Below are 24,821 nucleotides of genomic sequence, written 5' to 3'. Positions count from 1 at the left end.
GCCTTTCTCATTAATAAATATACATTTAAAAATAGTTGCAATTAAAAAAATAACAAGGCCAATTCTCATAGAAATTGAAATCACAGGTGAACTGTTCACTGAGTAGCATAGAACTTTTGATTCAGTGTGTTCCATTCACTCAGATTTCTGTGGGTATGAAACACCTTAGAACCCCTGCTTTAACTGCTGGGTGCCAAGTAGAGAGGAGAAAGATCTAGTGTTTTACTTAGGGCTTTAATTTATGCATTGGTTAGAGCTTACTCAGGCTCCATGAGTCTGGGAGAGCAGAGCAGTATTCTGGAAGAACAGCTGTTTTCCTAGCAAATTCATACATAGATTTTTTTTGCTAGGAACTTTCTTCCCCCCACCAATGTCTTTTGCAGAAATAAGCACATATATTTCTAGAAGAGAAATAGAAGCTGGTATGTAAGTTTCCTTTCTTTATATAACATAGACACTTAAATTTACCTGAAAACAGCAATTGTATCAAGTCAAATTCATTAATTGGCAAGAAGTGAGGACAGTTTCTTTTATATTTTGTTGACCAAAATAATTATTTTATTGACTACAACTTTTTTTTTCTTTATTTATTGTTGGACTTCTGAGTGGGTGTTTACTACATGGAAAAAGCTGTAGATAAAACTTCTTTGTAGCATTGTTTTCATACTGAATTTTGTATGCTTAAGTTTGTTTTTAACTGTAGTTTTAGTAATATGTTCCATTTGATATGGTTCATGTAAGAGCTTTTCCTTTCATTTTGTGTTCTCTTTTTACTTCTTTTTCTCCAATAGGCAGTATGGTATACATTTCATGCTTTTATACATGGGCTACCATGTTTAACAAAACATTGGTTCGATTTCATTTCTCACTAAAGAAACCAGCTAAACATCTAACAAAGTCACAAACTTTCACAGAATGCACAATGCCAACACAGATGGTCTTCTCTGCATTTCCTATCAGTACCTTTCTTCACATACAGGATTCTTTCTCAGGGGCTTTGAAATTTAGTGGCTAGTGAAGTCATGATGGGAAGACAGTATATCTTTAGAAGGCAGATGAAGTGGCCTGCTGATATTTTTCCAAGAATTGATTGCAGGGATGTTAGGATGTTTGGAGTTGAGTTTGGAATCAGGAGTTTCCTAGATGGTCCTCAAACTCTTTGGGGGAAGTTGCTATTTTAATGGATAAATAATTCTCTTGTAAAATAAAAAACAGACTTGCTATTTCTTTCAAAAGCTGTTTCTAGGTCTTTCCTTCCCAATTAAAAATCTCTCATTGTGTAGATATGGCTTTAATTTGAAGCAATATGGTATTCTCTTTTTTCCCCCATTCTAACTAAACAAACTCTGTAAGAATTAGCTTTGAGTTATTCCATCTGTGGACTTTTAATTTTGTCATAAAAACACAGAAGCCTGGCAGGGAACTCTTTCCAACTGGCTACATGTATCATCTTGTCTGAAAGCTGGTTAAGTAAGTATGGCATTTAAAATGAAATAAAGAACTTCATTTATGGAACTAGTTCACACGAAGTGTTTGCCCACTTCTTTGACCATCTGTTTATGTTGACAACCACCGCCCCGCATTGTGCCAAAGTGCCCTTGGCTATTAAAAACAGTGTTTTGTGTGTTGAGTGGTGTGTGTGTCCTCACACATGTATGTGTTTCTGGGGTGCCATTTTCTTGAGAAATGTCTTGTTAAAGGTTTCATGTGATCCATGTGGAGATATTTCAGGTCATTTGCTGTTCAGGCAACATTGCACTGAGAATACTACAAGCCCACTCATTTTTAAGGGAGCCCTCGTTGTTCCCTCCTCCCCATTCCCACCCACCCTTTGATATTGAAATGTCTTCTAAAAGACTATGAATACATATCAAAATACCTGTTGAGTTTGGCAACAATGGTAATGATATTATGTGTTGAAGGTGAATTCAAATAGGAATCTAAACATTTCTGAGTACAGAAATACCTTGGGAATGACTCAGGAATCCTAAACTCTTGGCAGGATTCTTTCTGCCAAAGGGATATCTGAGTTGATATTTCATTCAACAGACAACAGGAGAAATGGAGTCTTTGGGGGGCAAGATGACCACCTTGTAGGTGAAGAACTGCAGACAGAAGAATTGTCAATCTGGTATTATCATTGCTTTTCATACTCTGAACAGCTATTTATCAGAAGTTTCAAACAACTAGTTATTAAAAGCCAATCAGTGCACAGCACTGGTTTAAGCTAAGCTGGAGACATAAAATAGCACATTCTTAGTTGTACCAAAATTGTAATTCTTGGGGTGCCTGGGTGACTCAGTTGGTTAAGCGTCCAACTCTTGATTTCAGCTCAGGTCGTGATCTCATGGTTCATGAGATTGAGCCCGGTGTCGGGCTCTGTGCTGACAGCATGGAGACGGCTTGGGATTCTCTCTGTCCCTCTCAGTCTCTGCCCCTACCCCGCTGGCATGCACATGTGTGTGCTCTCTCTCAAAATAAATAAACATGAAAAAAATAAAACAATAAAAAAAACCAAACTACAATTCTAATGGGAAGAAGACCTAGTTGATAAGAAGATAAGACGACTAAGAGATAGATTTTGATAAATGGAGATAAAAATTGTACTAGTTCCAAGGATGGAGAGGTTTTGGTGGGCTGCCCAGTGTCAGTGACAAGTCAGCTTCTGTTCCTACAGGGCTTCATCTTCTCTTTCCTCAAAGCCCCTAAATTATCTAGAGTGTATATAGGGAAAACTGAGAGGCTCCTAACTTCCCCTGAGCATTAAAGTGCATATGATAACACCAGAGGAGTATCATGAGAGCAATGATATTTATATACTTGAGCAACTCAGTGCAGGCTCAGAAACAAATGTATGATTTGGGAACTAGCATAATAAACTGTCACAGAACTCTTTTAGATAAGGTTGAGTGGGCATCCTTTGTCTGGCTCTAATCTGTAATTATTTTTATTATTATGTTTTAATCCTCTAAGATGAAGTGATGATTTTATTTTATTTTATTTTATTTTTACCATTTGGCTTTTAGATAGGTTTGCTTTTTCTCAAATAATTTTCCATGTGTTACCATCATTTGCCTTAGAGTTCTTTCTCGGAGCCTGGGTTGAGCTGAATAACAGATATCACTCCTGACAGCTGTAAAGTGACGCTAACGAACATCCCAATGAGGATGTACGGTGCCAGGCTCATCCATCCAGCTGAATTTGCATTGTGAGTGCAAATAGCTGCATGTCATGGCCCACTGCTGCCCAGGGCTGGAGTCATTTATTTAATAACTCAGTTCACAAGCATTACAGGGGAACTGCAGCATTGCATATTATCGAAGACAAATAAGAAATCAAAAATGCTGCACAGTAAAAAGTAATATTTTAGTTGTTCTTCTCACTGACTGCAGCTGTTTAAATGCTGAGCATTACAGTTACTCCTGAGGTGTAAAATGTTAACAATTTCTACTAAGTATGGAAACTCTGCATTTCCTGCTGTGTCATTTGATGGCATGCAATTTTTCTTTGTGTTTATTGGGAAGGATTTTTAAGATGGGTTTATTTTTGTAAGCTTCAGTATTTAACATGCATTTATGCATTTTAGTAAATTGAACTTGCTTGTGATAGTTGATACTTAGAAATACTTGTGAGAATGGGGTGCCTGGGTGGCTCAGTTGGTTGAGCATCCGACTTCAGCTCAGATCATGATCTCGCAGTCCGTGAGTTTGGGGCCCGCGTCGGGCTCTGTGCTGACGGCTCTGGGCCTGGAGCCTCCTTGGGATTCTGTGTCTCCCTCTCTCTCTTTCTCTCTCTGACCCTCCCCTGCTCACTCTCTCTCTCTCTCTCTCTCTCTCTCTCTCTCTCTCAAGAGTAAATAAACATTAAAAAAAAAAAGAAATGCTTGTGAGAAAATGCATTAACATCAACAACAACAAAACAAATCCAGTGTTAAATCTGGATTGTTTATGTTTTACTTGTAATGACTTTTCTCTCCTTTCTTTGGATCTGTTCCCACCCTCCTTTTGTTCATCTACAACTAGTCAGGACGTTTAGTCTTGCTTTACATATTACAAAGTTGTCATTGAAACAGCGAGCTACAAGTAAAACAAAATTATCGTTAAGGGAAGGCAAACAGAGTGTTAAAATAGCAATGTAAAGTTACAAACTTTAATTTAAAATATATTATCATAACTGTTAATGATGAAAAATTATACCCTTTGGAGATGTAAATGTAAAAACTTAACCTCCTATTGTTCCTATGATTTGTCTCTTGGCACATCTTATTTTGCACGGTAGATTCTCAAGATGTATTAAAGTGAATGAGTGAATAAATGCTATACCTTTGTGATGAAATCACACTGATGGAAATAAAGTCTGGATTTATAAGATGAGTCTTAGAGAGTACTCATAATCATCATGTCAAGGGAACCAAGTCCTTTCATTTGTTTTTCCTAAATAAAGCTGTTTTCTTCCAAAGGGGGTTTTTAAGTACTTAAGAGCTACTCAAAATTGGAAAAGTCCAATGTAAGGTACAATTTCTTTTCTCTCGCTACCTTGAACTCCTACACCTGTGTAACTATATCTCATTTATCATATGTATAGCTCTGCACCTGGCTTTAAAGTCATCTTTATTCATACTGAGGGGAACAGAATATGCCACGCTTTGGTGTGTGGATTATTTTGAATTTAAGATAATCAGGGCTCAGCAGACTCAGTAAGAGTCCCCTTTAACTGCCTGGAAGAATTTCAATAGGGGGGCTGTACCAGGAAGAGAGCTATTACCAGAGACAACTTTTTATATCAGAAAGAATTATCTGCATGACATGGAAAACATTTGTTTACCAAACTTTTGCTCTTCTTGTCTTCCTGTGAATTGTCTTTCTCCCTTTTGAAGCCCCAGATTCCCATCCCCTTCTCGTTAGCTCAGGATAGTAGACAAGCCTCAATTACCAGACTGTCAAGGGGAGTCTCATATTTTCCTGACACTCCCCTGAGTAGTAAATTTGTTTTTCTTCTGTTAATCTGTCCTATGTCAATTTAATTATTAGACCCGAAAACCTAGAAGGGAAGAAGGGGAAAGTTTTCCACCCCTCCAATACTTTCCTTCTAAAATAAGGCTCCTTGAGACAGTTCTGTGTCTTCTTCATTCTCATAGTTTTGTACTTAGAGTAGCTCAGTGATTGTTAAAAAACTGAAAACTTGTTTTCTTATGGTCTTTTATGATACCGAAGTTGGGACCTACATACTACTCTTGTGGGCATCCTGAATCTATCAGGTTAAGCAGGTAAGATACACCTGCAAACAATGACGGTGCAATGGGTTTGGTTTGGATGTGGCTTATTAGGGAGCTTCTACATAGCTTGATGAAAAAATAGCAGGAAGCTATTTTTGGAAATAGCTTGGAAAGACAGGTAGAGGCAGGATGGAGAGGGTCATTCATAACAGCTTGGCTTATACCTGGAAAATGATAACAAACATGGAAGATTTTAAGCAAGAGATGATTAAACATTTTAGAAAGATTATTCTGGTAGTAGTAAGTAGAATGAATGAGAGGGGGTCAAGACCAGAAGCTAGAAGACCAGTTGTGATCTGCATTGTCATTACCCTTCCTGTTTCGTGGCATTGCCTTCCAAATAAAATGCTTATACTTGACCCCTTCTCTAAGGGTCTGCTTCTAAGGATCCCAAACTAAGACAAAATTTTTTGAGAGGCAGGAGTTAATGGAAAGGATAAGTCTGAAGATACAGAAGAGACAAAAAATAATCAATAGAGTAAGAACTTCATGAGTTGAAAGAGGAGTGGTAGTTGATATAGGAGTCATTGACAGCAATAGAGGTAGCAATAATTGGAAAGAGAAAAGTATAGAACCCTTGCAGAGAATTATAAAAGGTTTCAATTGAGATGGGTGTTGTAACTGACATTGGGTAGCAAAAAGACAGTTATACATGAAGCACATAAAGTATTTAATAAACATATTTAAACATAAAGCATTTATCATTTTTTATGTTGATATTAGTATTTTATAATTTGGGAGAAAATTCAGATTCAAACATAATAGAAACATGAAAGTTATTCCTCTGTGAATTGCAAAACTAAAAAACAATAATGTGTTTATAAGGAAAAAAGTTCTTACTCTTCTTGGATTGCTTTTACAAAAAAGATTTTGTAAAAGTATTTTAGAGTAAACATCTCATTTCTATTTGGCCTAATATGTGAAATTAAAAAAAAAACAACCACCATTTGAAGAGACTTTCAAATATAAGAATAAAATATCTGATAACAAATGGGGCGTTACAATTTAGAACATTCACCACACTGTGCTTTCTTTAAATGTTTTACTCTAAAAGCATAGATTAAACTGTTGGGCACCTGGGTGCCCAACCTGGGTGACTCAGTCGTTTAAGCTTCTAACTTCAGCTCAGGTCATGATCTCATGGTTCGTGAGTTGGAGCCCTGCATCAGGCTCTGTACTGACAGTGCAGAGCCTGCTTCAGATCCTCTGTCCCTCTCTCCCTGTCCCTCCCCTGCTCACTGTCTCTCTCTCTCTCTCAAAAATAAATAAACATTTAAAAAACAATAAAAGCACAGATTAAACTCTTAATAACTTAATAACTTATCTTAATGACCTGATGGCAAGTATCAGAATAGTGATTCCTTTATTCATTTAACATTTCCTGATAATTTAATCATGCTGCTACGGTTGCTGTGCCAGACACTGAAGATAAGCTGGTAAAAAAACAAAAAACAAAAACCAAACAAAAAAAACACAACCATTTCCTTCCCTGGAAGAACTGTTTTCACTTTAGTAAAAGGAACATACATATAAAGAAAGGTAATAAAGTCATTCTGCATGATGTAATGTTGAAGGTCCAGTGTGGGTTACTTTTAAGGATGAATGGAAGATTTAATGCGATGACTCTGGAAACTTAGGGAGGGGCAAAGTAGGGCAGATGGAGTGGAGGAACAGAAGAGGAGTGAATTTAGAAAGGAAGTAAAGGGCCAGGTTTTGGAAGGCTTTAGGTGGTGCATGTAACAAATAGGGTTATGTTGTGCTGTAAGGATCAGAAAATCCTACTCTAGGGGCATAAGCAAGTATAAAGTTGATCTTTCTCACATGCCTAGCAGTCTGGGGTGTTTTTATTTTATTTTATTTTATTTTATTTTATTTTATTTTATTTTTTATTTTTAAAGTTTGTTTGTTTTTTTATTTTTTAAGAGAGAGGGAGGGGGAGAGGAAATCCTAAGCACTGTCAGCACATGGCCTGATGCTGGGCTTGCTCTCACAACCGCAAGATCAGGACCTGAGCCAATATCAGGAGTCTGAGGCTTAATAGCCTGAGACACCCAGGTGCCCCTGGGGTGTTTATTTTAAATTTTTTAAAATGTTTTTATTTATTTTTGAAGGAGAGAAAGAGACAGAGCATGAGTGGGGGAGGAGCAGAGAGAGAGGGAGACCCAGAATCCAAAGCAGGCTGCAGGCTCCAAGCTGTCAGCACAGAGCCTGATGCAGGGCTCAAACTCACGAACTGTGAGATCATGACCTGAGCCCAAGTCGGATGCTCAACCGGCTGAGCCACCCAGGCACCCCTGGGGTGTTTATTTTATAAACACTTCTATGAGACCTATCTTCTAAGCACGTTATAGATATTAACTCCTCTGATGCTTATAACACCCTTGTGAGGTATGTATTATTTTTATCCATCTATATATTATAGATGGAGAAACTAAGATGTAGAGTAGTGCAGTAAATTGTTCAATGTTGCACAAATAAATGGTGGAGTCAAGTTTGAATCCAGACAGTTTGTGTCAAGGATGCCCTGAGTGACTGCGTGCTCCACCCTGCTGTCAGGTGGGAGAGGCTCTCACCCCAGCAAGAACCCTCTCTTATCTGAATACATCCTTAGTACAGAATAGTGAGGGATTCAATTGGAATAACATGTTCCCCTGTGTTTCTGATAAGACGAGATAGTATTATTTGACAATTCAATACCCCGGAGCTTTGGATCCTGCTTATAGCAGAGAGTAGACCAACACCTATATGATTGAACTCTCCAGAAAGACTTGACAGTAAGAGATGGATAAATACAGCAGGTGGTCACTTAGAATGAGGATGAATGTAATTTGGGGCTCAGAGTTTATTTAATTCTCTTAAATTTACTTATATGGATGACCTTACTCAGTTGATACTTCTATTTTAAAAAGTAAGTTTGAAATATCTTTTTATTCTAAATAAATGGATATTTTTACAAAGATAATAATAAGCTTAGATTCAAAAAAACTATATTCTTTTTTTTGACTTTTTAGGCCTTTAAGAAAACAATTTTATGATACTTGGTAAGCTATTTCAAGGAAGCACGGCCACCTAGAATGTTAAAGAGACTAAAGCAGTAAAAAGAACTTCTTTCACTATTCCTGCATTATCTTTATAAAACATACAAAGCCTATTATGTCATGCCTTTGCCTAATAATAATAAAAAGAAATAGTGTGTCTCCTTTGCCCACAGGAGGCATTGCAATTTGGTTTTACTCTATACTTCCAGCATCTTCTCCTACATCTAATGCTCTGTCCACGCAGAATTTCTCTCTACTCTGCATGGCTGATGCCCTTACATAACCGATGCCCTTTCAGTCCCTCTGCCCTTTGCATTGGTTCCCATGACCAGAATGCTTTTGTCCTTACACCCCAGAGGCATGTAAGCCTAGATCTCATCTCCTCCATGAAGCCTCTGTAGCCACCTAGAGAGAATTATTAATGACCCTCCTCTGTGTTCCCATAACACATGTAAGCTTTTACCTCATTCTTTTTATGATGATGAATTAGGCTTTAATCTCTTCTCATACTAAGGTTTAATTGGATGTACTATATTCATAAAATCAAGGGAATTTGAGTTGGAAGGAGCCTTAGAGATCAGCTAGGACAACTTTTCATTTCACCAGAAATGACTGAAACTTAAAGGGACTGTCCAATTTACTACTTCTGGTTAGTCCTAAGACTCAAACCAACTATTTCCTGGATCTGTGCTTTTTCCATCATATACGTTATAGCCATGTGGTACACAGAATAACTGTTTCTAACCTCCCCCCTCCCTCTACCTTGAGATGTTTGCATTCTACTCCATGGAATTTGTGAATATATTAGGTTATACGGCAGAAAATTTAAGGTTGTCAATGGAATTAAGGTTGCTAATTAGCTGAATTTAAAATAGGGAGATTATCTGGCTGTGCCCTATGTAATCATAAGGGTCCTTTAAAAGTGGAAGAGGAAGGTGGAAGAGTGATGTGACAGGAGAAGAGACCTGACTGGCATTCACTGGCTTTGAAGCTGGAAGGGGGCCATGAAGCAAGGAATACAGACAACCTTTAGAAGCTCAAAAGGCAAGGAAATGAATTTTTCCCCAGAGTCTCCAAAAGGAATGTAGTCTTGCCGACACTTTGACTCTAGCCCAAGGAGGTCCATTTCGGACTTCCACTCTCCACAACTGTAAGAGAATATATTTGTGTTGTTTTAAGCCACTAAATTTGTACTAGTCGATTACAACAACAACAGGAAACTAATAAAGGCATTTAATTCCAAATAAGGTAAAATGGATAACTCAAGGCTTAGCATAGAGAAGTTTAAACACCAGGATATATATATTTTTTAAGAAGGTATATTCTATTTTTACAACTTTGAATTTATCTTGAAGATTTTTGGTTTTATCTATTCATCCAACAAACCACTATTGAATGTGTGATATTGCTGTACTAGAATGGAAGTAGATTGAATTATTAGCCCTAATGTTTTTCCCTCCCTCCCTGTATCCATATCTGTACTATGACTTCATTATGGATGCAGTGTACTTTTTATCCTTTCACTTTATTTATTTATTTATTTATTTATTTATTTATTTATTTATTTAATTTTTTATTTTTGAGAGGGAGAAGAGAGAGAGAGAGAGAGAGAGAGAGAGAGAGAGAGAGAGAGAATCTGAAGCAGGTTCCAGGCTCTGAGCTGTCAGCACAGAGCCCAATGTGGGACTCCAACCCACTGACCATGAGATCATGACCTGAGCCAAAGTCGAACGCTCAACAGACTGAGCCACCCAGGCGCCCCTTTATCCTTTCACTTTAGACTTGGTCATCTGATTTGCTTTGGACAATGATATATGGGCAGAAGTGACAGTGTCCCGGTTTTGATCCAAGGCTTACAAGGCGGCCCATAATTCTGCTTGTATGCCTTTGTCATTCTATTTCTTTAAGAAGAGCTTCTCCTTGTCTTTTGCCACTTAGCTTGAACAACACATGAAACATGCAGAACAGAGTACCGACTTGACCCACAGACCTGGGAGTAAAACTAAATGCTGCTTGTTCTATGCCACTGGTATTACTGAGTTTCTTATACTGCCTTGTTATGGCCATAGTTGACTTGTACTGTTGTGTAAGCAAACGATCTAAATACACTGGTCTAAAGAATAGAGGAATGTGCAGTATAGTGTAGGTCTAATTCAGTATGATCTCAGAGTACAAAAGAAAGCTGTATCAAAGCGCCTAACTCTGGGCAAGTCAAGGAAGACTTCACAGATGAAGTGACATTTGAGCTGAGTCATAAAAGATAAATATAATTCCTGTAGGCTGATAAAGGGTGTAGGTGGGTGGATAGGAAGGATTATGCATGGTAATTTCAATACTTTTAAGCGAATTTAATGGGAATTTAGAGTTTCAGCTGAAAAAGCTGGTATGTTTGCCTCTGGTTTACTTTGGTTTTGCTCTTTAAATAATTTTTCCATAGAGCCTGCAAAGTAATACTTCTCAGGTGGTTTGTTAAACAAATATCATATCTGCTTTCTGTGATGATAACCACAAGATTATGGTATACCTCTTTAAGAGAGTAAGAGAGCAGAGGAGCAAGAAATGGAAATGGCCTAGTTTTAAGGGGCTCCCTTTGATCCAGGTAGAGTCTGTGCCATCTTTAAGGGGGTGGAGATTGTTTCGCTGTCTCTTTTCTTGTGCCCTGGACAATACTACCAAAATCATGCCTCTTTTTCTGAGGGTATTTTTAGTGCAGAATTATTATTTCCAGCTAAATTGCTCTAGGCTCACTTGAATTGTCAAGTGATCTCAAATAAGCAGGGAAGTCAATAGCCAGTAAGAAGAGTTAAAGGGCTATGAGAAGATTATGACTATTATTTGTAAACTATGTCATGAGTGGTACTACTGGGACCACAGCCATTGTTTATTGTCCTCATTGTTTTGGTTTCTACTAAGCTCTGGGGCTTCCTGCTACACCCGAACCCTAGTTAGCCATTTCCCAAAGGCACACTCTCCAAGGGGAAAACAAGAAAGTGCAGAGTCCTCCCCTTCTAGGAAGAATAGCATAGTTTATCAAATGATCCTTCATCAGTAGTATTTTTGTCCAGCAAGACACATAGATGGTCATGACTATTATTTCAACAGAGTTTGGGGATCCATTTAAGAGCAGTCTTGGGAATACTTAAAAGCATGTGCACATTGTAATGTCTGTTGAACGTCCCTCTATCATATCTGAAATTTACAATTTTAATTCATGTGTAATATATTTTTGCTACTTAAAAAATTTCACATTCACATACTCAAATTCTGTGCAACCTGCAGGAAAACATACGTGCTCTTTATGGGAAATGACATGCAATTCTAACATAAGCAGAGTTGAAGATGTTAATGCAGAGGGATCTGCAAGTGTAACTAATATGATCTTATATTTAAACAATTCACAAATAAAAACTATGGTTGGATTTAGATACCAGATGTCAAACTACATAGTAATGCAGATACAGTTGCTTGCCTCCCTGTCACTGGTCGCCAGAAAGAAACAGATGGTTAAAAAGATATGTAGCTGAGGCAAGGCATGGAAATAGGAAACCACAGAGCAGAAATTCTGCCATTTAAGCAACAGTAATTTTCTAGTCTGGAAAACCTGGCTGTTTTATACCTCCACTTATGCACTTAAGCAGTTTAAATGTGAAACATAGCAAAAATAGTCCAAGCAAGGTTGGCAACATGCAAATTTTGCAATGCATAATTACATCTCAAAAATCTTGGAGGCAGACGCACAGTAGTAAAAAGTAAACACTTGTATGCAGTTGAACACAATTATATGGTGGTTATTACCTAAGCTCATTATAGCTTCAGAAGGGGCTCTGTGAACTTGTGCTCTAACTAGCAGGTCAGGCAAAATGCAAATAAGTACCAAATTTGAAAGCAAGTGATAAAAAACCAGATACAATTTAGACTGGGAGTCTATAATTTGGCTTTTAAAAATAATCCTCGGCAAGAATCATCCTCATTACAATAATGGCTTGTTTATTCTGCACAACTTGTTTGCAATTACAGACCCCCTTTCAAAGCTGATTTCAACAGGAAATAAGAGCATGTAAAAAAAAGGGACAGCTTTGTGGTTGGTCAGTTGTTGTAATTAGAGTGGTTGCATATATGTATCATAAAACTGTTTACGCCTTTACTCCAAATATTTTAATTTCAGATTCCTGTCGTTGAAATCGAAAGGCTCAAATAGTCTATTATTCTAAAGAAATCATTATAATTGAATTTCTAATGAGGGTGTCTATGGAGCTTTGTTCTTGGTATTTCCATTATAGGATTGGAGTCCTATGCATCTATTATGATCAGGTGACCATGAAATGATGAGCTACAGCTGTTACAAGACATGTCCCTGCTGGTGCTTAATTCAAAGCAAATACACATTTTATTGCTAATGTATTTCCTCATTCATTTCTCCAAATAGTCATTCAAATATTCATGGGGGTACCTATAACAAGGAGCCTTGGGTTGTGGTTTAAGATGCCAGGCTGCCTGAGTTTGAATCCTGGTCTCATCACTCACTATAGTTGTATGACCTTGGCCATGAGGATCATTTTAGTATCTTCCTTATAGGATTGCTGTGATGATTAACCAAGTTACTATACCTAAAGAGCTTAGAAGGGTACCTGGAATACAGTAATATGCTACCTATTACTGTATTTGCTGGGCCTTAAGGACACAGTAGTGAACAGAATGGAGTTGGTCCCTGCTTCCATAGAACTTATGTTCTGGGCAAAAAGGAAGAAGGCATTAAGCAACTAATCATCCATTTAATTATTTAATTACATTTGTGATAAGAACAATAAGACTGTATAAAAGTGTGAAGATATTGTATAAACTGGGGACTTGACTTGTTCCAGTCAGATTTTTGGCTTCCAGAAGGAAGTAACATTAAAGACCTAAATGATAAGTAGGAGTTATTTAGTAGAGTAGACATTAGGAGAATATTTAGGGAAGTTGTTCTCTATATAGGAGCCACAGGAGAAATGAAAAGTTTCATGTGAGAAAGTGCATGAAATTCATAATTAGAGACCCTATCACCGGAAGCAACTCAAAAAAGTATAAAAATGGTTTTTTCTTGAATTGAGTTTCTTGTCATTGATTCCTCTTGTTCTTCCAGTCAGACTCTTGATCTTTTGCAAACCTTTTATCCATGCAACTCACTGTGAAATCCTTGTTTTTCATTGGTGCGGGTGCTTCCATTTTCTTATTAGTTCATGACAAAGTTGTTTTCCACTGTACTTGGTTGCTTTCAGGAAGTCAAAGTCCCAAATCAAAAATTCATGAAAATAGACGTATAATAAGCTATGTATAATAAATATATTTGCATGTATGTGTATACAATTTTATATTAAATTTATAACTTTTTTGGTGGGGGGGGTTGCCTGGCCGACTCAGTTGTTTAAAATCCAACTTTTGGGGCACCTGGGTGGCTCGGTCGGTTAAGCGTCCGACTTTGGCTCAGGTCATGATCTCGTGTTTCATGAGTTCAAGCCCCGCGTCGGGCTCTGTGCTGACAGCTTGGAGCCTGGAGCCTGTTTCCGATTCTGTGTCTCCCTCTGTCTCTCTGACCCCCGTTCATGCTCTGTCTCTCTCTGTCTCAAAAATAAATAAACGTTTAAAAAATTAAAAAAAAATAAAATCCAACTTTTGATTTTGGCTCAGGTCATGATCTCGTGGTTTCTGAGTTCAAACCCCATATTTTGTTCTGCACTGACAGTGTGGAACCTGCTTGGGATTCTCTGTCTCCCTTTCTCTCTGCCTCTCCCTCTCTCAAAAATAAATAAACGTTAACAAAAATTTAGGGGTGCCTGTGTGGCTCAGTCCATTAAAACGTCTGACTTCAGCTCAGGTCATTATCTTGTGGTTTGTGAGTTCAAGCCCCACGTGGAGCTCTGTCTTGCTGACAGCTCAGAGCCTGGAGCCTGTTTCAGATTCTGTGTCTCCCTCTCTCTCTGCCCCTCCCCTGCTCATTCTCTCTCTCTCTCTCTCTATCTCTCTCTCTCTCTGAAAAATGAAGAAACATTTAAAAAAATCTTTTAAAAATTGTAACTTAAAATATTTTATTTTGTTTTATTTTTTTACAAATTGGCTTCAGAGCATACGTAGAATTTCATATCCTGTTTTTTTTCCTTAAGATTTTCCATGAAATCCTTTGGAAGTTTTATGGTATATCTTGAAAATAAGATTTTTTAATGGTTTTAAAATATAATGCATGGCTCATCTTTAATTTATTGACCCATTAAACATTTACAGTGTTTATATAGCAAAACACTTACATGTAGCAAAATTGCTTTATAGAAGCATCAAATTTACCAGAAGTGAATGAGATTGCTGATTTCAATACTTTCTTTAACAATATTGAGTACTGACAAATAAAATATGGAATCTTGTTTTAATTTACAATTACTTTAATTATCATCATTTGCTGTGCTCATATTTATTTTTCTTTCTCCATGAATCATCAGATTTTGTCTTTTGCTTTTTTCTACTAGGATACCAATTTTTTACACTGGTTAGAGCTCTTGCTATATTACAGGTAATAAATAATCTTTTGCCTGTTATATATGTGAAAGTATTTTTTTCACTTTTATTTTGATACTTTTTATTGCTTTTAGTGTTTAGAACTTTTTAATCTTTATGTGATTGAATCTATAGATGATTCTATTTAGTTTGGGTTTTTTTTTTCTCCTTTCATTGGCTTTTGTGTTTTAAATCCTCCCCATCTGCCCTCCTCAACTATTCCATGTAAATATTCCATTTTAGCCTTCAGTTCTCTAAAACATCACTCCTAGATTTAGGCTGAAATTTATAGACATAGAATAAATGACAAATATTTAAACCACTTTCAACTGATTATTGTTTAGAGATGTTTCCCAATGAGCACTATTGTGAGGCAATCAAAGCAATAATGTCAGTGTGTGGTATCCTTTCTAATACCTTTGTTTCGTTAGATTTCAAACAGGTGAATCCTGTGATGTGTAGGCAGTGTTTACTCTTCCCTGAGCTCTATAATGTTTTCCTGAACTGGACTTTAGGTTTCTGGCTTTATGTGAATGTAAAATGAAATTTCATCTTTCAAAAGTCATTTTATTGGCCATCGTGTTAACAAAAAGCATACAGGATTAAGCTGTGAACTAGTAAACAATTGAACCTGCTTATTAATGTGTAGGAACATTTATTATTTATTTAGAATTCTAGAAGTTTATGTATATGTCACCATATATCTTTATTGCAGTGTTGCACGCTAAGTGGTTTCTATAGCTGTTTAAGTTTTTCTTAGAACCAATCATATGGTGTGTTATTTAATGTAGTCTTTTATTAATCAACTAAGAATATCTCTATTCAACTTCAGTGAACTTTTCATGTGTGTGGAAGGTAGGGATGTTGAAATCATTGCATGTATGTACTTTAAGACAAATTTTATTTGTTGATCTATAGTAATTTTAAACAAATATTTTTAAAATTGTATCTATCATTTTTTTCCTGGAGTTTCTAACTATTTGAATGGTGTTATTTAGCACTCACAGTTTTAGAGCTTTACTTTAAGAATTATCTTTAAACCAGTTTGGAAACTGTGGAAAAATATCCAAGTCTCAAAAAAGAAAAGGAAATGTTTACAACTGAAGTTGATTTCCTCTCATTTATTAGATTTGCTCGAATGATGAATATTTGACTCAAAATAGTCAAATAGGTGTATTCTAAACTTGTGATCATTTGAGTCATCTTGCAACACACACACACACACACACACACACACACACACACACACATGCACACACTGTTATAGTATCATAAATATTTAAGGAAACTTTGATGAATGGTAATAAATATAAGAAAATACTGGAGGACTGTATAATCCTACAGAAGTGCACACACTTCACAGCTTCTGTAGTTGTTAAGGGTAGATTATAAATTTGTTTTTAAACTTATTTGTGGTCAGAGGAAAGAATGAAACAAAATTAATTAAATAATGCACAGTGCCCATAAGACAAAAACACACTACTGTCCTGGAGAAGTATGCTTTTTCTGATATTGTGACCTAAATATTTAAAATACCAGAATATATGTGTAAAATTAAAAGAAAATAAATTGGGAAAATAATAAAATAGATGTGACACCCAAAAAGTTAACAGTTCTCAAGTATATTAATGACAAAAAGATTAATCCTGTAATAGAAAAAGAGATAAAGGACATGAACAGGCCATCCTCAAAAGAAGAAATACATATTACTAAAAAGTATTTTCACTTTATTGTCATTATTTTTTAAATATTTATTTTGAGAGAAAGAAAGAGGGGAGGGTCAGGGAATGAGGGAGAGAGAGAGAATCCCGAGCCGGCCCCATGCTCAGCGGCTCAGTGTGGAGCCCAACACAGGGCTCCATCAAGGAAAATTAAAATATTCTCAAGACTCAACAATTAAGATTTTATTTTCATAAGTTATGGGTCATCTCATTTATCAGAATAACAGTGAAACTATAGATAAGTACTTCTTGGTATGGCAAGATGTTCACAATATACTGGTTTGAGAAAAATTGGGCTACAAAGCAATAATGTATTATTCTACACATAATGTTATGGACTGAACTGTATCCCTCCCTCCCCAAAGTTTATATATTGAAGCCCTAATCTGCAATGTGACTAAATTTGAGGGGGGCCTTTAAGGAGGTAGTTGAGGTTAAATGAGTTCATAAGGTTGGGCCCTAATCTGATAGGACTGATGTGTTTATAAGAGAAAGAGATGCCAGAGATGTGTGTGCCCCCACGCACAGCCTCCTCACCCTTCACCCACCATGTGCACACAGAGGAAAGGCCATGTGAGGACACAGCAAGAAGGCAGTCATCTGCAAGACAGTAAGATTGTCCTCACCAAAACCAACCTCTGGAGACTTCCAGCCTCCAGAACTGTGAGAAAATAAATTTCTATTGTTTAAGCCCCCTCGTATGTGGCATTTTATTACGTCAACCCGAGCAAATTAATACATCCAACACATTCCTTAATATATTAGCATAGGAAATTGGCCAAGAAAGTTACACTCTAAAGATTATGCTTAATAGGGGTACCTGGCTAGCTCAGTCAGTAGAGCATGGAACTCTTGATCTCAGGGTTCTGAGTTCAAGCCCCATGTTGGGTGTAGAGATTACTTTAAAAAAATAAAAAAATCTTCAAAAGAGTTATCATTAGTGACCACTAGGTAGTGGGGATTATGAGTGTTTTAAACAATTTTCTTCATTTTTTATACTGTCTTCTATTTTTTCTACAAAGACTAATATTGTTTTGTAAAGATAAAAAACATTGTTTTTAATTTAAAAAAAAAATTCTCTTTTGGTGGGGATAATGATATCTTCAACAACCTTTATATAATACAATTATGGATCTTATATACTTATAATAATGATCCTCAGTATAGGTCAATGTCTAACACTGAAGCACAATTCTTTTTCAAACAACCATACAAAGGTAAAATTAGGGCTTTTAAGCATGGCATTCTGATCAAGGTTGAACTAAAAATATTTAAAGAAATATTAGAACTTCCTGACCTTCAATCTTCAACAAATAAATTTCATGAAACTTGACTTCCAGTAAGAATCGGACCGAAGCGGCAGATATCAAAGTGAACAAAGGCTCTAGTTTTGCAGTTAGACATTTTGGTCCTTATTCTCATTTGGTCTCTTACTAAGATATTCCCAGAAAAGCATTTAAAAATCTCTGCCGCAGTTTTCTCATCTAAAAAAATAGTATAATATCAGCTCTTACATAGGATTGTTGTAAGAATTAAGTGTGATAATACATCGAGAACCTACCAGAGGACTTAGCTGCTGGGGTAAAACATGGTAAGTAATAAATGTTAGTTATAAAATGGTATGATTAGTTGAGATTTCAAAATTGTATTTTCTGTGAAAGAAATATTCTATGATTTCAAGTATAGCTGTTTTCCATTTTTGACTGAAACAGGTGTATATGATTTTCATTATTGTTTTTAGCTTACATATAAAATAAAGCCTCTAAACTAAGCTAGTTCTTGAATAGACAGTCACTCTGCCTTCATAAAGAGAGAGAGAGAGAGAGAGAGAGAGAGAGAGAGAGAGAGAGAGGTTAAGCCCAGGAAGTAATTCTAGACTACTTTTTTTTTAACTCAGTTTTGTTCCTAATTTACTATACACAGGTTCTAAAACTTAATATTTTATAACTAGAGTAATCATCACATCTGCATAGAATTATATATATTTCACATGTCAGAGTATTTTGACTATATAGGACAATACCTCTCTATCGGAATTCCTTCTAGATTGTAAGCTTTAAAAAATGAAGGAATCATGCATAAAACTAATAATTTGGATTTTAACAGAAACAATAAAAGGCCCCCCAAATCTAGGGATTAGTAAATTGTCAACAACCCTAACAAAATACCTGTATAACTGCTGCAAAACTGTCCTTCACTTCTGGAACATAATTTTCAGGGTGGCATAAATTTTTCTTGACAATGCTGTATTTCATTTAATTGTAGGAATTATGTACTAAGTTGCTATATGCCTTACTTCCTGAAATTTGTAGATGAACAAGCTGGTGAGAAGTTTGTGGGCTGAACATTTTTTTTTAATGTTGCCTGAATGGACTCTTTTCCTGAAATATATTGTACAAGTCTTAACAGAACCAAGTGATCTAAATGAGTTAGGATCCCTCCCCAAACCCTTAAATTAATATCAGGAAGCAATTTAGACACTGAAGAGAATTGAACTCAATGTGTTAGTGAGATGAATAATTGAAGCTCTTGAAATGGGTGATAGATCTTACTAAGTGATTACTTTCTTATAAATTCCTAAACAAGAAGTCTTCATGGAGATATGGTTAGGATAGCTGCCATTTGTCACTTGGCCTCCGCATGCTTAATCACCTGCATTTTCAGGCTGCTAAAGGCATATTTGGTGTATTGTAGCAGCCAAAAATGGTTGATACATCTGTTGAATACCCAATCTAAATCCCCTGGGAGAACAACATAAGCACTGGGAAGGAATCTGCCTTATTGTGTCTTTCTGAGCCCATAAACCACTATTGTCCCCATAAATTTCAGTAAAAGTGAATACATCAGTAGGGAAAAAAAAATAGGTATTTTTGCTATTTTAATGCTCTTTTAAATTTACATTGGAATTATTGGAATTATTTTCAAAATTAAACTTTTACATCTGATTTATTTTAACTGAAGTTGCAATAACCCAGTTTAGATTACCTTGATTGGTCAGACAGTGCATTTAACTGCTTACAATAAAGGGATGATATAAAGAATCTAAAAGGAGAATTTAACTTGCACTACCCAGACTAGTATCATAAGCTTTTCTATTTCTATATGAGTAATATATGCTTTTATATCTGTGGGGTGTTCTAATTTACCCTGAACAAGAGGCAGTCTAAAATGGTAGCTAAAAAGACGGGCTGTGGAGACACACATCTGGGCAGATGCTGGCCCCTGGGATCAGTTGTTGAACCTCTCTAAGCCCCGCTTTACTCATCTATAAAATGGACAGAGTAATGGTACCAAGCACACAGGGACATTCTGAGGATTCAGTGACATAATAGGTACCAGGAGCTTTTGTGTAGTGACATGCACATACTATTCATTACATACATTTGTCTATTACTCAATCTTCTCATCTGTTGACCTGCTCACACTATGTGCTTTTTTGCTCATTCCAGCACCTACGCAACCATCTTGTAAGCTCTGAGTGTCGATTGGGCTTCTTTAAGCCTTTTGACTACATTAGTTGTCAGTCCAGAGCCAGCTCAGTGATGCTGGCTGAGTGGTATAAAACATGAGATTTAGAAAAAGGAGGTCTTTTTATATTCATGAAATATGAAATGCTAGATATTTTCTTAAGGTGTATGGGCATTTGGGGGGGGCATGTTATAATAAAGACAAGCAGCAGATGAGAAGAATTTATAATAGCTAAATTCCATATATTCTTAATTCTGCTTGATAATTTGTCTTTGGTAAGTATGTAATTTTTTTTTCACAGTAGTTTTTCCCAGCTGCATATGTGTGCTGCAGAAAGAAAGAGCATATGGAATATATACTGTGTATATATACATATAGAGATATTCTGGCACTGGGCATGTGGATTCACAAGCATATACATGCACACACTCACATCATCAGTCTATGTATGTCTATATGTAGAGAGAGACAAATATATGTATAGACATATATCCTTCTGCTCTTTTCATTGTGTTACGCATATCAGAGGCAGGAAGAGTTCTGTTCTCCTCCCTGTTCCCCACCCCCCACAAGCTGGAGGGCCAGAAGGTGGGGCGGTACCTCAGGATAATGGCAGCAGAAGGCAAAGGGAGCAGACAGCTGGCAAGCTCTGCCCCAATATGCTTCCCTGAAAGAGGCGAGGAAATTTCAGAAGATGCAATGCCTGAATGGCTCACTTTGCAGAAAAACAGAAGCAGCAAGGTAAAATTCCTTGGAATGCTCTTCATTTCAATGGGTCTAGAATTGACCGTCTTCTCTTCACCACTTGGTAAACTTCCCCAAGGCTTGAGTTTATAAATACTTCATCTTGGAAAATATTCTGGAAAGAAATGTCAACTTTTTTTTTTCTTTTTACTCATGAGAGCTATTCTCTTAAGCTTAAAAAGGCTGCCAATGCCAGGTGTCTTCCTGGAATATTCTAGAACAAAAATGTACAGCTAAATCTCTACCCTGGGAGCATAAGAAATTCTGGATAGCAGATCCCCTTTCATAAACACTGCAACGTACCTATTTTGAATGAAACATTTTCAAAGCTAATTATATATGCCTCCTTGCCATCTTAAGCAGATTATTCTAATTTCACACTTTCTTGATGATTCAGGGTCCTCATTATGAACAATAATTTTTATTAGTAAAGCATAGTGCTCTTAGGGGCCAGTGAGATTTGTAGGATTATTGCCCTGTTATTAAAGTTTTTCTTCTTTTTGCTCTGGGCCATTATTTCTCTCAAGGTCTATTTTGTAACTTTTAAATCAGTTGTCCGCTTGAATTATGTAGGCTAGTTTGTTAGGATATTGTAAAAATAGGAAATAATCTCCAAGTGAAGGCTCAAGGCTTTCCTTCCTATAAAGGCCTTGAAATGTACATGATAAAAGCTTTTTGTGCTTGCTTCCTAAATTACAAGAGGTAAAGCAGATTATAGACAGAATTCTGGGTAGATAAGGAATTTCTGTCTTTCTTGAATATAACAATTCATATAGCATCTTGTAATGTTTGATTTTGTCCAGAAATCTTAACCTTATCTTCACAATTAAATTGTAAGCTTTTTGGAACAGAGACCACATTGTATATCATTTCCTTCAGTCTTTATTATACTATATATGGTACTCTACACATAAACTAGACACTCCCTTATACATTGATTCCAGGGAATTTAAAAAAGTATACTGGTCAATTATTATCACAATTACAGAGGTATTGGATGGGGCTATCAAGGTAACAAATTAATTTCAGCAACTGTCAAAAGCACAGAGAGACAGACCGCTGTACAGTTGAACCTTGAACAATGCAGGGTTTAGGGGTGTTAACCCCTCACACAGTTGAAAATTTATGTCTAACTTTTGACTCTTCAAAAACTTAACTACCACCAGCCTAATGGTGACTGGAAGCCTTGCTTCCTATGCTGGTAACATATGCAGTCTATTTTTTTTAATAAAGTTTATTTCTGGGAGAGTGAAAGAGAGAGAGAGCACACATGTGTGTGCTGGGGAGGAGCAGAGACAAAGGGAGAGAGAATCCCAAGAGGCTCCATGCTGTCAGCGCAGAGCCTGATGTGGGACTCAAACTCACAAACCACGAGATGACCTGAGCGGAAATCAAGAGTTGGGTGCTTAACCGACTGAGCCACCCAGGTGCCCTGACATATGCAGTATATTAACACATATTTTGTATGTTATATGTATTCTATACTGTAGTCTTTTTTTAAAACATTTTTTAATGTTTTATTTGTTTTGTGAGAGCGAGAGACAGAGTGTGAGTGGGGAAGGGGCAGCGAGAGAGGGAGGCACAGGATCCGAAACAGGCTCCAAGCTCTGAGCTGTCAGCACAGAGCCCGATGCGGGGCTCGAACCCATGAACCGTGAAATCGTGACCTGAGCCGAAGTCTGACGCTCAACTGATGAGCCACCCAGGCGCCCCAATATACTGTATTCTTAAGGTAAGCTAAAGAAAAAATATTGTTAAGAAAATCATAAGGAAGAGAAAATGTATTTATCTGTACTGTATTTATTGGAAAAAACAAAACAAAACACATGCAAGTCAACCCACAGTTCAAACCCATGTTGTTAAAGGGCCACTATATCTGTGGGACAGATAGGAGTATGAATGAAGTTAGAGCTTTGGAGCTCAGTTATTCAGTGCTGAAAATATTCACCGGCTGGCTATGGGTCAGAGACGTAGATGGTAAAAGTGATTGGTAGATGTGATTTGTGGTAGATTTAGCTTTCTTTTGGATACTAATGATCCATGCTAATCTGGTGATTTGGGGCTGTAATTTGATCTGACTTCCATTTTGAAATTATTTATAAATTCAGATTTGCAAAAGCCCTTTTTTCCTAAAATTAATATTTGAAGTTTCATTGTATGCATATCATGATAAGGAAAGCAAGGTTTGGGATTAGATTTTTATATGGTTTTATTTTATGTACCACAGCTTCATAAAATGAAAAGTCATAGTTAAACTCTGATTTAGTTGAATGTTTTCAACATAGTTGAATATTTTATAGCTTACATGCTAAGATATCATATGGAAGACGGGGGCATTTATCTGCTTATCTTTCCAAACAAGATCCAGCTGTTTATTTTCTATGTAGTGTTGGTTTTAAATTAGGTAAGAGTCAGTGTGTATAACTCCTTTTATCCCTCATTTCTGTACTTGTTAGTTTTGATGTGCTTGTGGTAACTCACTCCATCCAGTTCCAATTGCTTGTCTTCACAGGCAGTATTCCTTGGGAAAAAAGTAGCTTCTCACCATTCCTTACAATTGTTTTCCTCCTTTAAAGGTATTTTCACATTCATTCTTCTCTCGGTGCCTCTCCTTGGTTGTGAGAAGGAAGAGAATACTGTTTTTCATCCACCTCTACCTCATTTAATATTCTCCTAACAAGACACTTTGGCACTCAAACCAGAAAATGTAAATTTATAGCAAGCTTTAAGGACTGATATACAGATAGGTGTAAGCCTGGCTTGAGCTCATAACTAGGTACATCATATAGTTTATTGTATCATCTCTAAGTTAAAGGCAGTATCAGTTGAGATGCTTTTGTCCTCCAAGCTTAAAAGAAAGCTCCAATTGCACCTGCTTAGAAAATGATGGCATTGATAATCTCACATGAGATGATGTAGTATACGAGTGGCTCAGAGGTGTTATGGACTCCTACTGTCTTGTTTGTCTTTGCCTCCCTCAGCCTCAGCTTCATCCTGTATCTGGTCACTCCTGATTCCAAGATGGCTTGCTTTAGCCATTGAAGCTTCTCTGTTCCATTCTTCTCTGTTCCATGCTTCTCTGTTCACAAACAATAGAACATTCGAAATGTGCTTCTCAAAGGATGGAATCTATATTCTTCTCTTTAGTCTGTTTAGGCCAGTGTAAGTCACATGCCTGTCTTTTGACTAATAATAGCATCAGGCAAAGGCTGAGCTCTTCTCCATGTAGATGCATCAGAATGCTCCCTTTAGAGTAGGAGAAGGAACAGACAACATGCAAAATCAAGTTCTTTTAGGAGGGAGAAATGGGAGAACATAGGGGTAGATATTGGCAACACTGTCTACCACAACATACATATTGATGGCATCATTTTAGAAACAGAGCTGTTGATGTTTCTGCTTATTCATTGTGTGCCCAGCTCTGCAAAACATGCAGTTAGGCCCTTAATAAATAGTGTTGTGCTGGAGCTGGCTTGTATTGGCTTGTGAGTTGATTGTTGTATTGTATTGTATTGTTGATTGTATTGTGAGTTGATTGTTACATTTTCAGAAATTTTGCAATCTGATTGATAAATCATCAGTAGCTTTAAATTAACCATGATTATTTATAACTATGGGATTATTTATAATAACAGTCCCTGTTTCATAGGATTATTGAGTCAGGGTTAAATGAATCCATACATGGAAATTAGAGTGATACCTGGCAAAGAACAAGTTTCATACACCATAGCTATTAGTATCCTTTAAAAAATACATTTTAAGAAAATGAAATCACAGACTCTGATAAACAATAAGTATTATCCATTCATAGTTATCAAAGGGAAATATACATGAATCATATGTTCTTAACTACTCTGCTTTACTAGTACTATATATTTGTTTATACACACAAAACACCTATTAACTCGATTATTTTCGCTCTTTAAACTATTCCAAATCCTCTGAGGAGCAAGGTAAGAGATAAATGCACAAATAATTGTACATTACAGAAAAGTTGGGAAATATGAATCAGAATAATAAAGGTAAAAATCATCCAGAATGTTATTATCT

General features: G+C 36.6%; 1 long non-coding RNA gene across 1 annotated transcript; it reads right to left on the bottom strand.

Annotated features, from left to right (window-relative positions):
• Nucleotides 1–22,551: 22,551 nt before the first annotated feature.
• Nucleotides 22,552–23,943, bottom strand: LOC111560047. The gene is made up of 2 exons (XR_002741515.2): nucleotides 23,677–23,943; nucleotides 22,552–23,382 (listed from the first exon to the last, which is right to left on the bottom strand). It is a non-coding gene; the product is annotated as an uncharacterized LOC111560047 (long non-coding RNA).
• Between the last annotated feature and the right edge of the window lie 878 nt (nucleotides 23,944–24,821).

This window comes from Felis catus, chromosome B1 (genome assembly GCF_018350175.1).
Source record: "Felis catus isolate Fca126 chromosome B1, F.catus_Fca126_mat1.0, whole genome shotgun sequence".
NCBI classification, from domain to species: Eukaryota; Metazoa; Chordata; class Mammalia; order Carnivora; family Felidae; genus Felis; species Felis catus.
Note: the sequence above shows the minus strand (reverse complement) of the source record. Positions and strands in the feature narration are given on the sequence as shown.